At 40.0% G+C, this 12531-nt stretch overlaps 1 protein-coding gene across 6 annotated transcripts in view; it reads left to right on the forward strand.

Annotated features, from left to right (window-relative positions):
- Window positions 1-694: 694 nt before the first annotated feature.
- KCNJ16 (potassium inwardly rectifying channel subfamily J member 16) overlaps window positions 695-12531 on the forward strand; it is a 53737-nt gene continuing 41900 nt past the window's right edge. For 4 of the 6 annotated variants that reach the window (XM_068530929.1, XM_068530931.1, XM_068530925.1 and 1 more), the window contains exons 1-2: window positions 695-741; window positions 3064-3168. The gene's annotated coding sequence lies outside the window, so the exon portion shown is untranslated. The remainder of the gene's footprint in view (window positions 742-3063; window positions 3169-12531) is intronic. The other 2 variants (XM_068530928.1, XM_068530927.1) reach the window with 2 other exon arrangements.

Genomic DNA, 12531 nt, shown 5'->3' on the forward strand with positions numbered 1-12531 from the left:
ACTGTCAGATTGTACGTTCTGGATCCGGACAACAGCCTGTGGTTTATTCATCATCTCTGTCTTAAACTCTGATTCTTGAGGTTGGTGCGTGTGGGGCAGACCTTTAGCCTCCATCTCTGTCTTCTGTTTACCAAGGTTTATTCAACTGTGGATGCCGGTTCTTTGGAACTGCGCTGCATGGGGTAAATGATCATTAAAGGCATGTTGAATAAAGGGATGAGTGGCTGCTTAGCTGTTTCTGGTTGTCTTGTCTCAGTTTTCATTGGCATCCCATCTCAACCCTGACCTGCTAAGGTGTACACAAAGAACTCTGGTGAAAAGAGCTTCTTTGCATTGCTCAGACCAAGTCTGAAAACTTAGCTCCCAATAACCCTGTTGGTAAATATTTGAGTCACTTACAGGCATAGTTGAACATATTCCTGGCCCAGGAAATCTTCCTCCTTTGTATCCCAGCCCGAGTGAAAAGTGAGTCAGGGTGTGCTTGGGTGACCTTCTCCCCGTCCTTTCTCCTGTGGTACAGAGGTGCTCAGCTGACCGGCTATTGCCTGCTTTATAAGATGCCAAGGGCTGCCTATGTAGATTCCCAGGGTGGAGCTGTAGGAACCAACCAGTGTCAATGGTTAACCCAGGTTCTTGGTGTCTGGAGCTTTTTCTTCCTGTATTATTAACTAAAGAACATTTTTACCATTGCCCAGCCGTGGCACCCAGCTCGTAGATCCTCTATGGAGACAGTGAACCCAGGTAAGCATTGCTCTATTATTGTCATTATTCAAAGTCATCCAGCCTATGTTTTGCTCACGCTGGCCTCTTTGATTAGGAAGCAGCAATGCTTTGTATCCAGCAATGTAAATATTAGTGTTGAATTAAATGCAGTTAAGAGAATGTAGTTTCCTATGCAAGGGCTTTAAGTAGGAGTCTGTGTGTCATTTTCCTTGAGTTCTTTTGAAACTTTGGTCAAAAACAGTTTCAAATTGGTCTTGAGAGAGTTGACTGAAGACAGCTTATGTGCCACTGTAGATGTAGGTGTCTAAAAGTGACTTCCTTCTATCCCATATTTAATACCAGATGGAGTATTCTATAACTTCTATCAAAAGCAAATCATGGCATCTGTAGATATGCATACATTTATGAATATATGGCTTCAAGCTTTGGAATGTGTGTTTAAACATCCCCTAAAAAAACTTCAAGAAAATTAGGTTAATTTTTTCTAAGAATTATATATAGTTATATGAGAGAAAATAAAAACATCCATTTTTCTGGACTTATTTATTTATTTTTATGCAGCAGGTTCTTATTAGTTACCTATTTTATACATATTAGTGTATCTGTGGGATGAATTGGGAGATTGGGAGGGACATATATAGACTTATTTTAACATAGATTCGAAGTAGAGAATTTTCTCCTGTTGTGTTCATTGTAATTTCTCTAAGGCTTTTTTCTTGTCCATTAAAATCTTAGAACTTTTGCCTTTGAGTATCTATTCAGAAAATTATAGATTTATCAATTCTTGCTCTCTGGACACCATGAATTCTTTAGCATATAAAATCAAATTGTCTCCCTTGTTGCTGGATATAGGTGGTAAACAAGAACTTTTCTTATAAAGCTGATGGATTTTGGTCATTTGCATTATACTCTTATACAGTCATAGGAACTGAAAGGTCATTAGGGAAATAAGACTGGAGTATTTGTGCTAAACACTACCCTTACAGCTACAAGAGACAGACCCTTAAGAAGAAAACAATATATTAACGTACCTTTGCCACTTTACTTTGGAAACTGTAGACCAACCACTCTCTTAAGAAGAAAACAATATATTAATGTACCTTTGCCACTTTACTTTGGAAACGGTAGACCAACCACTCTGTAAGTCAGATTTTAACCAACAAAGTGACTTGAAATGCCTAAGCCACAGCTATTTTGTGGAATGCCATTTAAGAGTTCCTGAAATTAAGCCAAAAATAAGCTTAAAGGTGAACAGGGTCCAGAGTTCAATTCAATTCAAATCAGCAGAGAGAGGGAAAGAGGGAGAGAGAGAGAGAAACAGAGACAGAGACAGACAGTGAGAGAACCAGAGTAACTGATAGACGTAATTCCTGCTTAAGTTTATTTTTAGAACATGAGCACTGTGATAAAATCGAGGCATTAATCCCATGCAAAACAAGACCATGACAACATTTGAAACTGGAAGAAAAGACTGAAGTGGAAGGGGCACTCACGATGCTATTCTAATGCATTTTCCTAAATAAGTGCATTTTTATTTGCAAAAGAACAAGAGTTTTAAAGGACACTGAAAAATCTGTTTTTTCCATTGTGCATGTGAATGGTGAGTCCACGTCAAGACTTGGATATAAATGAGTTGAAAGTTAGAAAATAGCATAAGGTAGAGTTTTTGGAAAAACAACAGATATATAAAGGGTATTTGGAATAAATATTTATAACCAAGACCACCCAAGGATTTGGTTGAATCATTTCTTTTTTGAATTCGTAAAACCCATCATTTAACAAACTGTTTAGCTTTTGTCCCCTGTGAATTTATCCTTCAGTTACTTCCTTGTTCTAGGAAAAGTGGCCTCAAATCTAACTTTAGGAACAGTGGATGGAAAATGTCATTATTTCAGGCATCACATAGACTATAAATATTTCTATGGTAGCTTGGGGAAGTAAGCATTTATGTGCTTACTATGTTCTGGATGATTAAATACGCTATTCATTGGGTCTTCACTACAAGTTTGAAAGGAGCTATTATATTCATTTTATAGATGAAGATTAGGTTTTCCACTTTCTGGCTGTGTTATCTGGGAAAGTCACGTAACTGCTTCAGGTCTAAGCTTCAAACTCAGTCTTGTGTGAATTCCACAATGCATGTGCTTCTCATTACCAGATGATATCCCACCTTTTCTAACATTATGATACTAAGAGTTATTAGGCTTGATACAAACAGCAAAAGGGAGATGTCCCCAGAAGGTCTCACACATATGATCTTTGTCCGAGGACGTGGCTGAGAACACAGACGGGTGACCAATACCCTCTCTCTTGAACCGACGAGTGATGTTTTCTCCACAGATAGCGGTTTCAACAAACCGATGGGATACCTATCATCACGGCTCCATCACTCTACGGTAGCGGAAAACTTAACCCTGAAGAAGCTACCCTGATTCTTTTTATAAGGTGATGACTGACACTGCTCTTCTTTCCTAGGCATTTATGTCACATTGATAAAAGCAGTTCTTCCAGAATGGAGGACATTTTGCTCTTTGTTTTTCCTGCTAGTACCATTGTTTTGAATAATGGGAAAGAACTAAGTTAATGTTCTTAAGGCAACGACCTACATTTTGTCTGTGAAAAAAGAAACTCTAGAATTCGGATTCTTTTTTTTTTTTTTCCCCCGCCACCATAGTCTCAAGCCCTTGACCTCTGTAAGACACTAACATGGAGTTAATGGGTCATCTGGTCATTTCCCTGATTTGATTGTTATTGCACTTAGCGAAAAAATCCACTTTTCTCTAATTTATTCACTGATGATCCTCTCAACAAATATTTATTAAATATAAAAAAGTCCTAAAGAAGGAGGGTTCAGTGGGAGATGATTTATTGCAATGAAACCATTTTCCTTAGGAACTTAACGTTAGTGAAGGAGGAAAAACAGATAATTTGTCATTGAGTGATACAACACTTCGTCTATTTAACATATTTATTGATTAACTACTGTGTGCCAGGCACTAATTAGACATCAAAATATACTGATGAAAAGAAAAAGACAAAAGTCCCTGCCTTCATGAATCTTGGATTTTAGTAGATGTTGACGGAGACTATCAATAAGTAAAACAAATTGCACGTCAAAGGTGATAAGTCTTTATGGAGGAAAACAATAGGGGAAGAAATTAGGTGTGGGAGGGGGAGGAGTGAGAATATTGTATGAGCTATTTTAGAACAACAAACATCTGTTATCTCCGAGTTTGTGTTGGTCGGGAAGCCAGGCTTATCCGGGTCCCCTGGAGCATGGTCTGTCAGGCTGCAGACACAGAGTCCAGTGGGACCACAGGCATCTCAAGCCTCGCCCGGGGGAGGATTCTCTTCCAAGCTTAATCACATGGTACTTGGCAGGATTTGGCTCCTCTGGGGCAGTTGGATGGGGGGCTCAGTCTCTACTAGTTGTTGGCTAGAGACGTCCTTCAGTTCCTTGCCACTTGGGCCTGTCCATAAAACAGCGCCCAACATGGCAGCTGGTTTCCATTAGCTCCAGTGAGCAAACAGGCAAGACAGAGGGCAGAGTCTTTCTCTAGCCTGATCTGGGACATGACATCGCCTCAGTTTGGCCATATTCTGTTGATTAGAAATGAGTCACTTGTTCCAGCCAGCCCTCAAGGAGAGGGAATTTCACAAACGTATGAACCCCAGGAGGCAAGGATCACTGGGGACCATCGCCAAAGCCGCTTGACACAGGTTTACATGTTTAAATAGGATGGTCAGAGAGAGCTTCACTAAGTAGGTGAAATTTGGTCCAAGTCCTGGAGGTGGTGAGGAATTGGGCAAGGTGGATACCTTGGAACAGAAACAGCCAGTGCAAAGAAAGCTCTGACGTGCTGGGCATATTCGAGAAACCACAAGGAGCCCAGTGTGGCTGAAGCAAGTTACAGTGGGAAGAGTAGTAGTGGATGAGGTCATCTTTGTGCCAGGATTTTTTTCCAAGATGGAGAGGATTCTGCAAGCTAAATACGTCTGAGATGTTTTTTTGAGATGTTGGAAAAGACCAGGGTAGGTATAGATTTGAATAGTTAAGAGAGGAGAAATATTGTGTATGGCAGGCAGGTGATGGTGATAAACAAAAGACAGAAGTGGGAAATGAGGGTAAATGAAGACCTGGCTCCTCCAGCTTGACGGATGGAAAAAGAAAAAGGTATCTGAACACCAAGGCTGTGCTGAGTTAATGACCTGCTACTCACCAAATGAGACTTGTAAGGAACACACCAATCTCATCAACACAGAAACTCATGCCAGCTGTTGCCGACAGACAAAGCAAATGTAGATTTCTTGGGTGGTATACACCATTAGAAGGCTTTCTCCAAATGCCTCTCTTCTGATTAGGATGTACCCCCTCCCAGATTTTAGCAAGTAATGACCGAAAAGTCACCCGCCGGGTCTTAGCATCTTCAAATGGTCACTTTGTTGGAAACCGTGGGAGTAAGGACTCGAAACAAACAGTCCTTCTGAGATGCGTATGGTCTTAGTCTATCAGGGCTGCTATGCAGAAACACTACAGACTGGGTGGTTTAAACACAGACATTTATTTCTCACAGTTCTGGAGGCTGGAAGTCTAAGATCGAGGTGCTGGAACATTTGGTATCTGGTGAGACCCATTTCCTGGTTCATACAGGGCTGTCTTCTCACTGTGTCCTCATATGGCAGAAGAGGCGAGAGAGCTCTCTGGGATCTCCGAGGGCTCCACCCTCATGACCTAATCACCTTCCAAAGGCCCCACCTCCTAAATCCATCACACTGGGGGGTTAGGATTTCAACAGATGAATTTGGGGAGGATACAAGCATTCAGCAGGTAGCATCGATGAATGTGGAAATAAACTCAGATCGGTTGTTTTCCGTTACAGTTTCTAGGCCCAAGAGCTCAGCTTCAGGAAAAAAAATGGCTTGTCTACACCCTGTAATGATTGTACTGGAGGATCCCTCTGCAGGGACATTTGCATCCTGCTTTCTTAGCTGGCCAGCCTCAGCGGACTTGGAGGAGGATTCTTTTTCTCATCATTTTTAGGCCATACATACCCTGGACTTTGTAGTTATTTACACATAAGCGGTGGATGACTTTATTTTTTCTTATAGCTGCTCTTCAGTGAAAAAGGTGGGATCGATTTTTTTCCCTTCCTGTCCCTCCAGGGTTTTCTACTCTAAAATCAAGGATTCAGATGCACAATGTGTATAGCATTTTAAAGAGGCTTCTACTTTTAAAATGTTTTCTAGTTACATTGGCTCCACATTCACTGTCTTTCAAAAGTAGACCTGAAACTGTCCACAGATGCAAAGGAAAACTGAAAAAAGTCAATCATCTAAGAAACAGCCCCAAAATAGATTTACCCAACAGTTCCACATAAAGAAGGTGATTTTTACCTTAACAATGTCCAGAAGTATCACCTCAAGTTCTGATTTTATGTAAAATATGAGTATAGTTTTAAAGACTTCGAACGGTTGCATGGCTTTAGATTATGTTCCATAAGATTTATTCTTTTAACTCAAAAAGAAGCATTCAGTTATCCTTTCTGTACTTAAAGAAAAAAGTATGTTCCAGCACACATGACAAAAACATATTTCATCACAATGAATTTTCATTTTTCATTATACTCCATTTTAAATTAGAACCATGTTCCAATGCAATCAATAATCATTTATTGGGTCTGGTACCAAGATGACAAAGACCTGGTCCTTGCCCTCGGTCTGGCAGAAAAAGGCAGATCTGTAAATAATTAAGGGCAATTCAATGACCTAGTACCGTGATAACATGAGATATGATGAGCACACCAACGAATTGAACTTTTTTTCACGAAAGCAATAAGGTGATCGATAGACAAATTTGTGGCATGTTGCTCTTGTCCTGGGTGTGCTTTTGGAATTCAGAACTTTCAGGCACTGAAATATTGTTTTTACTATGAACTCTTTTACGAGATTTTTTGTTGCCAGAAGCTTACTCTGACAGTTCCCTTAGAATTATTGTTTTCTTTACCAGTTGTTTATTGGTAACTGTATCAGGGTTATCCAGAGAAATAGAACCAATAGGATACATATATAGAGAGAGAAGGAGAGGTAGAAAGAGATTCAACATAAGGAATGGGTCATATGTTTGTGAGGGCTGGCAAGTCTGAAATCTGTAGGGTAGGCTGGCAATCTGGAAATTAAGAGTTAATATTGCAGCCTTGCGTCCAGAATTTGCAAAATTTGCAGGGTAGGCCAGCAGGCGGGAAACTCAGGTATGCTGCAGCCTTGAGGCAGAACTGCTTCTTCTCGCTTCTTTGGGAAACCTCAGACTTTGCTCCTAATCCCTCCACCTGTTGGATGAGGCCCACCCTCACCACGGAGGGTCATCTATCAATACTTTACTTAAAATCTCCAGATCATAAATGTTCATCACATCTAACAAACGTCTTCACAACAACATCCAGAATGGCGTTTGACCAAACAACCGGGCACCATGGCCTGGCCAAACTGATACATAAAATAACCCATCCCAGGAACACAGGGCATCTTCAGCACGATTGTATTTTGCCCTACCATTATTAGACATTCTAAGCTTGAAGCTTCAGTTTCTGTAAAAGAAATTAACTATATTTTACTCATTATATACATTTAAGATTCCATAAGGTGGAGATGCCTAAAAATACCATCATTTTTGTATCGAAGCATCCAGTAATTTAATACAGCATTTTCAGTGCTACAATTTTTTAATAAGGCAACCTGGACAAAGAGAAAATGATTTCTTTTAATTCAGGCAAAGAAAAAGACACCACAGTCCAGCCTTCTAATGGCTTTGTCTCTTAACTTCACTTTCTGTACCATATATTTCAGCTACTATATATTCTCTCCTAGATTTTTGTGTAGTTTATATATTTTCTTTTTTTTTAAATTTTATTGGCGTATAGTTGATTTACAACGTTGTGTTAGTTTCAGGTGTGCAGCAAAGTTATTCAGTCATACATATACATATATTCATTCTTTTTCAGATTCTTTTCTCATATAGGTTGTCACAGTATATTGAGTAGAGTTCCCTATGCTATACAGGGGGTCCTTGTTGGTTATCTATGTTATGTATAGTAGTGTGTGTATGTTAATCCCAGGCTCCTGATTTATCCCTCCCCCCTACATTTCCCCTTTGGTAACCATAAATCTGTTTTCTATATCTATAAGTCTGTTTCTGTTTTGTAAATAAGTTCATTTATGTCATTTTTAAAATTAGATTCCACATATAAGTGATATCATATGGTATTTGTCTTTCTCTGTCTGAGTTACTTCACTTAGTATGATAATCTCTAGGTCCATCCATGTTGCTGCGAACGGCATGATTTCTTTCTTTTTTATGGCTGAGTATGTGTAGTTTATTTTTCATATGTATGAGGCCTGCCCCCCAATGACTATGTTCACAGTAGTAGCAACATGGTAGGAGCTTTGAGAAGCCACAAGGTAAAACATGGTGTATCTTTTTGAAGCGTTAATTTAACTCAACAGTTTGGTTGGAGAATAGACGAACTAAGTCATTTAAGTGATAAGCAGGTTAAGTAATTATTTTTGTAATGCAGTATATATTTTAAAGAAAAATCATAAGACTGGAATATTTTGAGCTTGGGCTCAGTCCGATGTGTCATATGCTCAGATCTCCTAGGATTTTGGGTAGGGATAACGGTAATATACTCATTTCTCTTTTGTTTTTTCAGATTTTTTAATGGACAATTTTGAGAAGCACTGTTAAAGGAGGATTTTTGTGAGGTTAAATACATGGGTTAGGTTAGTACTTGATTAGTTAAGGGGCTCTGCCCGCCTCCACTCCACCCAAATAGCTACTCACCCACAGACTTGGCAGTCTTCTCACAACTATGTACTTATCTCATGTGAGACCGTCCCGAACAATAGTCATTCAGGACATTCTGTCTCTACTTCGGGAAAATAAGCCAAAGTAGCCTCAAGAAACAAGGCACCTGGCATAAGGGCTGGACCACAAAAATTCTAGTAGATCTCTGATTCAGGGTTCTTCTATGTGGGAGCCACTGCCTTGAGTCTGCTGAACAAGAGCTTAATGAGACTCACCAACTTGCACTTACCTGAAAGACGCACCCAGCCATCCTGATGAACTATGAGGTTATTAACTGACCTTTTAGTGTTCTTGTCATGTACTACTGAGTTCTATTTATAGATGGCATAATAAAATCCTTCCCTGGACTTGCAACTAAAATTTGAGAAGGTGCCAGAGTCTTAGAGGCTGTGAGCTAATGTGCCAGGATTGTCACATCCAGAAGCTTGCTCCTTTGGTTCAGGTCAGAATTGAGTCAACTTGTGGGTGGTTAGAGAACACTCAAGGAGAAAGTAGTGTGGCTAATTTGAGCAAATTGAGACTTATGAGTTACACATATTTAAATTTAGGCTTTGTAAGAATGGAAGGCGGTTTCATTTCCTTAAGACTAAATTTTTATTTAGCTGTACCAGATAACAGTATTGAGTTGGAGATAAGATTACGCCATTTACACCAGGAGTTTAAAAGCTAAAGAAACATTCAGAGAAACAAAACTGAACGAAGCGAAATCATAAACAAGCAGACCCAAACAAAACCTAACAGAAGTAAAATATACTGTGATTTATGTTCACAGCAGGAGTCAGGACCGTGTTTCCATGCCTTATATTACTGTAGGCAGAATATTTTGTGTGTGCTTTCCCTGAACGTTTGTGTCACCTCATTCCTGTTCTTTGCTGGCATAAAGGAGGGACACTGTTTCTCCAGTTGTGCGTGGAATCTTGCGTGGGAAAAAAGTGACTGTATTAATTATGCACAAAGTAATACCATGATAACTATATCGTGGACCTGGTTATTTTTGGCATCAAAATAATAGCATTCAGTAACCACATTGCCACTCAGGAGACAGAACGTTGTCACCTTTTACACTTTGGTTTCACGACTTGAACAAATGGCATCTCTGTTCTTCTGAGTATGTGCACAATACTCATTCCACTGGGCACTAGGGTATATAAAGATAACTCCATCAGTTCCTTGCCAGTGGGAAAGACAAAGCCTATCCAAAAAGGACATGGGCAGAAAAATCAACTTTGCTGGGAAATTGAGGGAAGCTTTACAGCGGAGGTAATACTTGTGTTTCAGCTTGAAGAGAAAAGGAATGCCTGCCTGATCTACAAAGAACCGAACATGTTTGGGAAAATGTGAGGCTGGAGTATAGGGTGCTGGTGTAAGAACTGAGGCAGGGTGGTGACACACGGGCTAAAGAAGTGGTGTGACCTAGAAGTACCTCACCTGGGAAGGCTTTTTATAGGGTTTACCCTTCTCCCCCAAATCACACGCAACTCTAGTTCTAAGACTGAACTATTTACCCATTCATTACCTGTGACTTATTCTGGGAAAGGAGAAGGATTTAATAGAAAATGTAGAGAACAGAGAAGAGAGAGAAGAAGCTAATTCCTGATGTTTTTCTGCTTTACAGAGGACTGTTTGATTCTCTTGCAAGGTGGGCTTTTTCCAAGACATAGAACTCTTTCTAACGCAAATAACTTAATAATTGCTCATCAGGGCTCTATTTTCTTCCCAGGTTGTCCATTCGCCATGCTTTATTGTCCTAAACTGCGTGGATATTAACTTGGTGCCACGCTATTTAGGGAGCACGTGGTCAGAATAGTTTTTTTCACACCTGAATGGAGCGCTTGAGATGGGATCAGGGATTCACCTGCAAAGACGCAGCTCCTCTGTGTACCAAGGGATGACCAGATAGACTAAACGGGGTGTCATGGCGGTGGAAAGAACACTGGGCTCAAAGTCAGATGCCTTCAGTCTTAGGATCGTTACATATTTATTCTTATTGGACAGTAAGTAGTTCTCCATGGTCAGTTTCCTCATCTATAAAATAAAAATATTCCCATCATTTATTTCTACATTCCTTCAACAAACACTTAATAGTGTATGTGTATATATTGTGTGCTTATTTATATATATATATAAATACATATACTATATATAAAAATAAATCTATATTATATATATAGGAGAATATATATACACACACACACACACACACACACACACACACACATTCCTCTAGTGGTTCTGCTTTTCTACTCAAACCCTGGTAACCAACCCTATTAGGTATATATATATGTATATATATATGACATGATAATCTTAGACCTTATATAATGGGTGACACGTCTGGTGCTGCAAGGCAGGCAGCTGGCAGCACAGGTGGACATGAGGTGAAGGAGGACAGCAGGTGAGAACCAGCAAAGATTAGCCGGAAGCCACCAGGGTGAAATGAAGCTCATGTTCATCTCTCACAGCCTTTGAGCTTCCAGTGAGATCATGGGGGTGTCCGGAGGGGAAGAGTCTGCCCCCCCCCCCGCCATGTAACCCAGGTGCCGCAGAAGCTGAAGGAAGAAACCCAGCAGGAACCACGGGCTCACCTGTTGCTCTGTGCCAACACGTTAGCCAGCAAATCCATGCCAACCTGTGTGAAGTCCCACAGTGCCTCGTGCCCTGTGCCGACCTTCCGATGTAAAGAGAATACAGCTGTTGGTTTACTTCCGCCTTACAGATGTCATGCAGAATGTCTCCCATGGCCCAGGCTAACCTGGAACTGTGAAGGAAATGGAATTCTGGAACGTGTAGTCCCAGTTTAGCTAAACTGATACCATCCAAACCTACCACCTCTGATGCCTGCCATTCAGAATATAAAACAAATGATCGAAACATAGTTCCTGTCTCCAGACAGCTACCTGTATGGTAGGAGAGAGTCTTCCTTCACTCCGATGTGTGTTATAATAGAACTACTTGTGTAATGGAACACAGCACAAAGTGAGAACAATACACGTGAACAAGCTCTGGAAGTATTAAGTTTTTAATGGCTTTGCAGAACCGCATTTTGGCTATTTGATTACCTCTACTTAAAATAGTGAAAACTGGAGAATAAATGTGTTCTAGATATTTTAATAAATGTATATTCCCTGAGATACCCTCGTCTTTATCTTAGTTCACTTGGCCGAGTGGTGGTGCTGAACGGATAGCAACCAAATCTCTACACTAACCCAGATCTTCTGGTTCGCGTAATTATGTATGCGTATTTAAGTCACCAACCGTTTTTCCACAGAGACGATGTTTGTTTTGCTTAAGTATAACTTAGCCCTCTTTTAACCTGAGGAAAGAAACCCAGAGATATATTAAGAAATTTCTTGACCGGTAGCAAAATTTCTTGACAATGAGAAAAATATAGAAAAAAGCAACGAAGATAGGAAATAGCCTCCACATGCTATGCCAAAACGATATTACGAAAGCTGCTTCTTTATCATCACCATCTTGTATAAATTTTCTCTATTTCCTTATTAGATTATGTTTGACTAACTCTTTCAGCTTAATCTGTCTCAGTTTCTCTTCCTTTGCTGCTGTCTAATAGGGTAGATTTGGTATATTTCAAAGGCGTCGTGTTTTCTCTGTATCACAAAGATAGTGTCACAAGGATAGGTGGCCTCATCCGTTCTGTGAAGGGTTTGTGTTCACATCCCAAACGTTCTGTTACCAAAGTCGTGGAAAGAAGATATTTCTGCTGAATCTTCCATGAATGATACGAGACTACATGGAGAAACTTATGGGATGTTTCACCTACCAATAACAAAGGAGCATGTGTCATTTCAAGGCAGAAATAACGTTTTCAGTTTACTCCCTGATTTTTATTTAAAAGACACATGGTACTAACTACACGCTGTGCATTGTTCTAAGTGCTTTACAAGTATTCATCCTTCCACCCCCACGAGAAACTTTATTTTTACAGA

The sequence above is a fragment of the Eschrichtius robustus genome, chromosome 20 (assembly GCF_028021215.1).
Source record: "Eschrichtius robustus isolate mEscRob2 chromosome 20, mEscRob2.pri, whole genome shotgun sequence".
NCBI lineage: Eukaryota > Metazoa > Chordata > Mammalia > Artiodactyla > Eschrichtiidae > Eschrichtius > Eschrichtius robustus.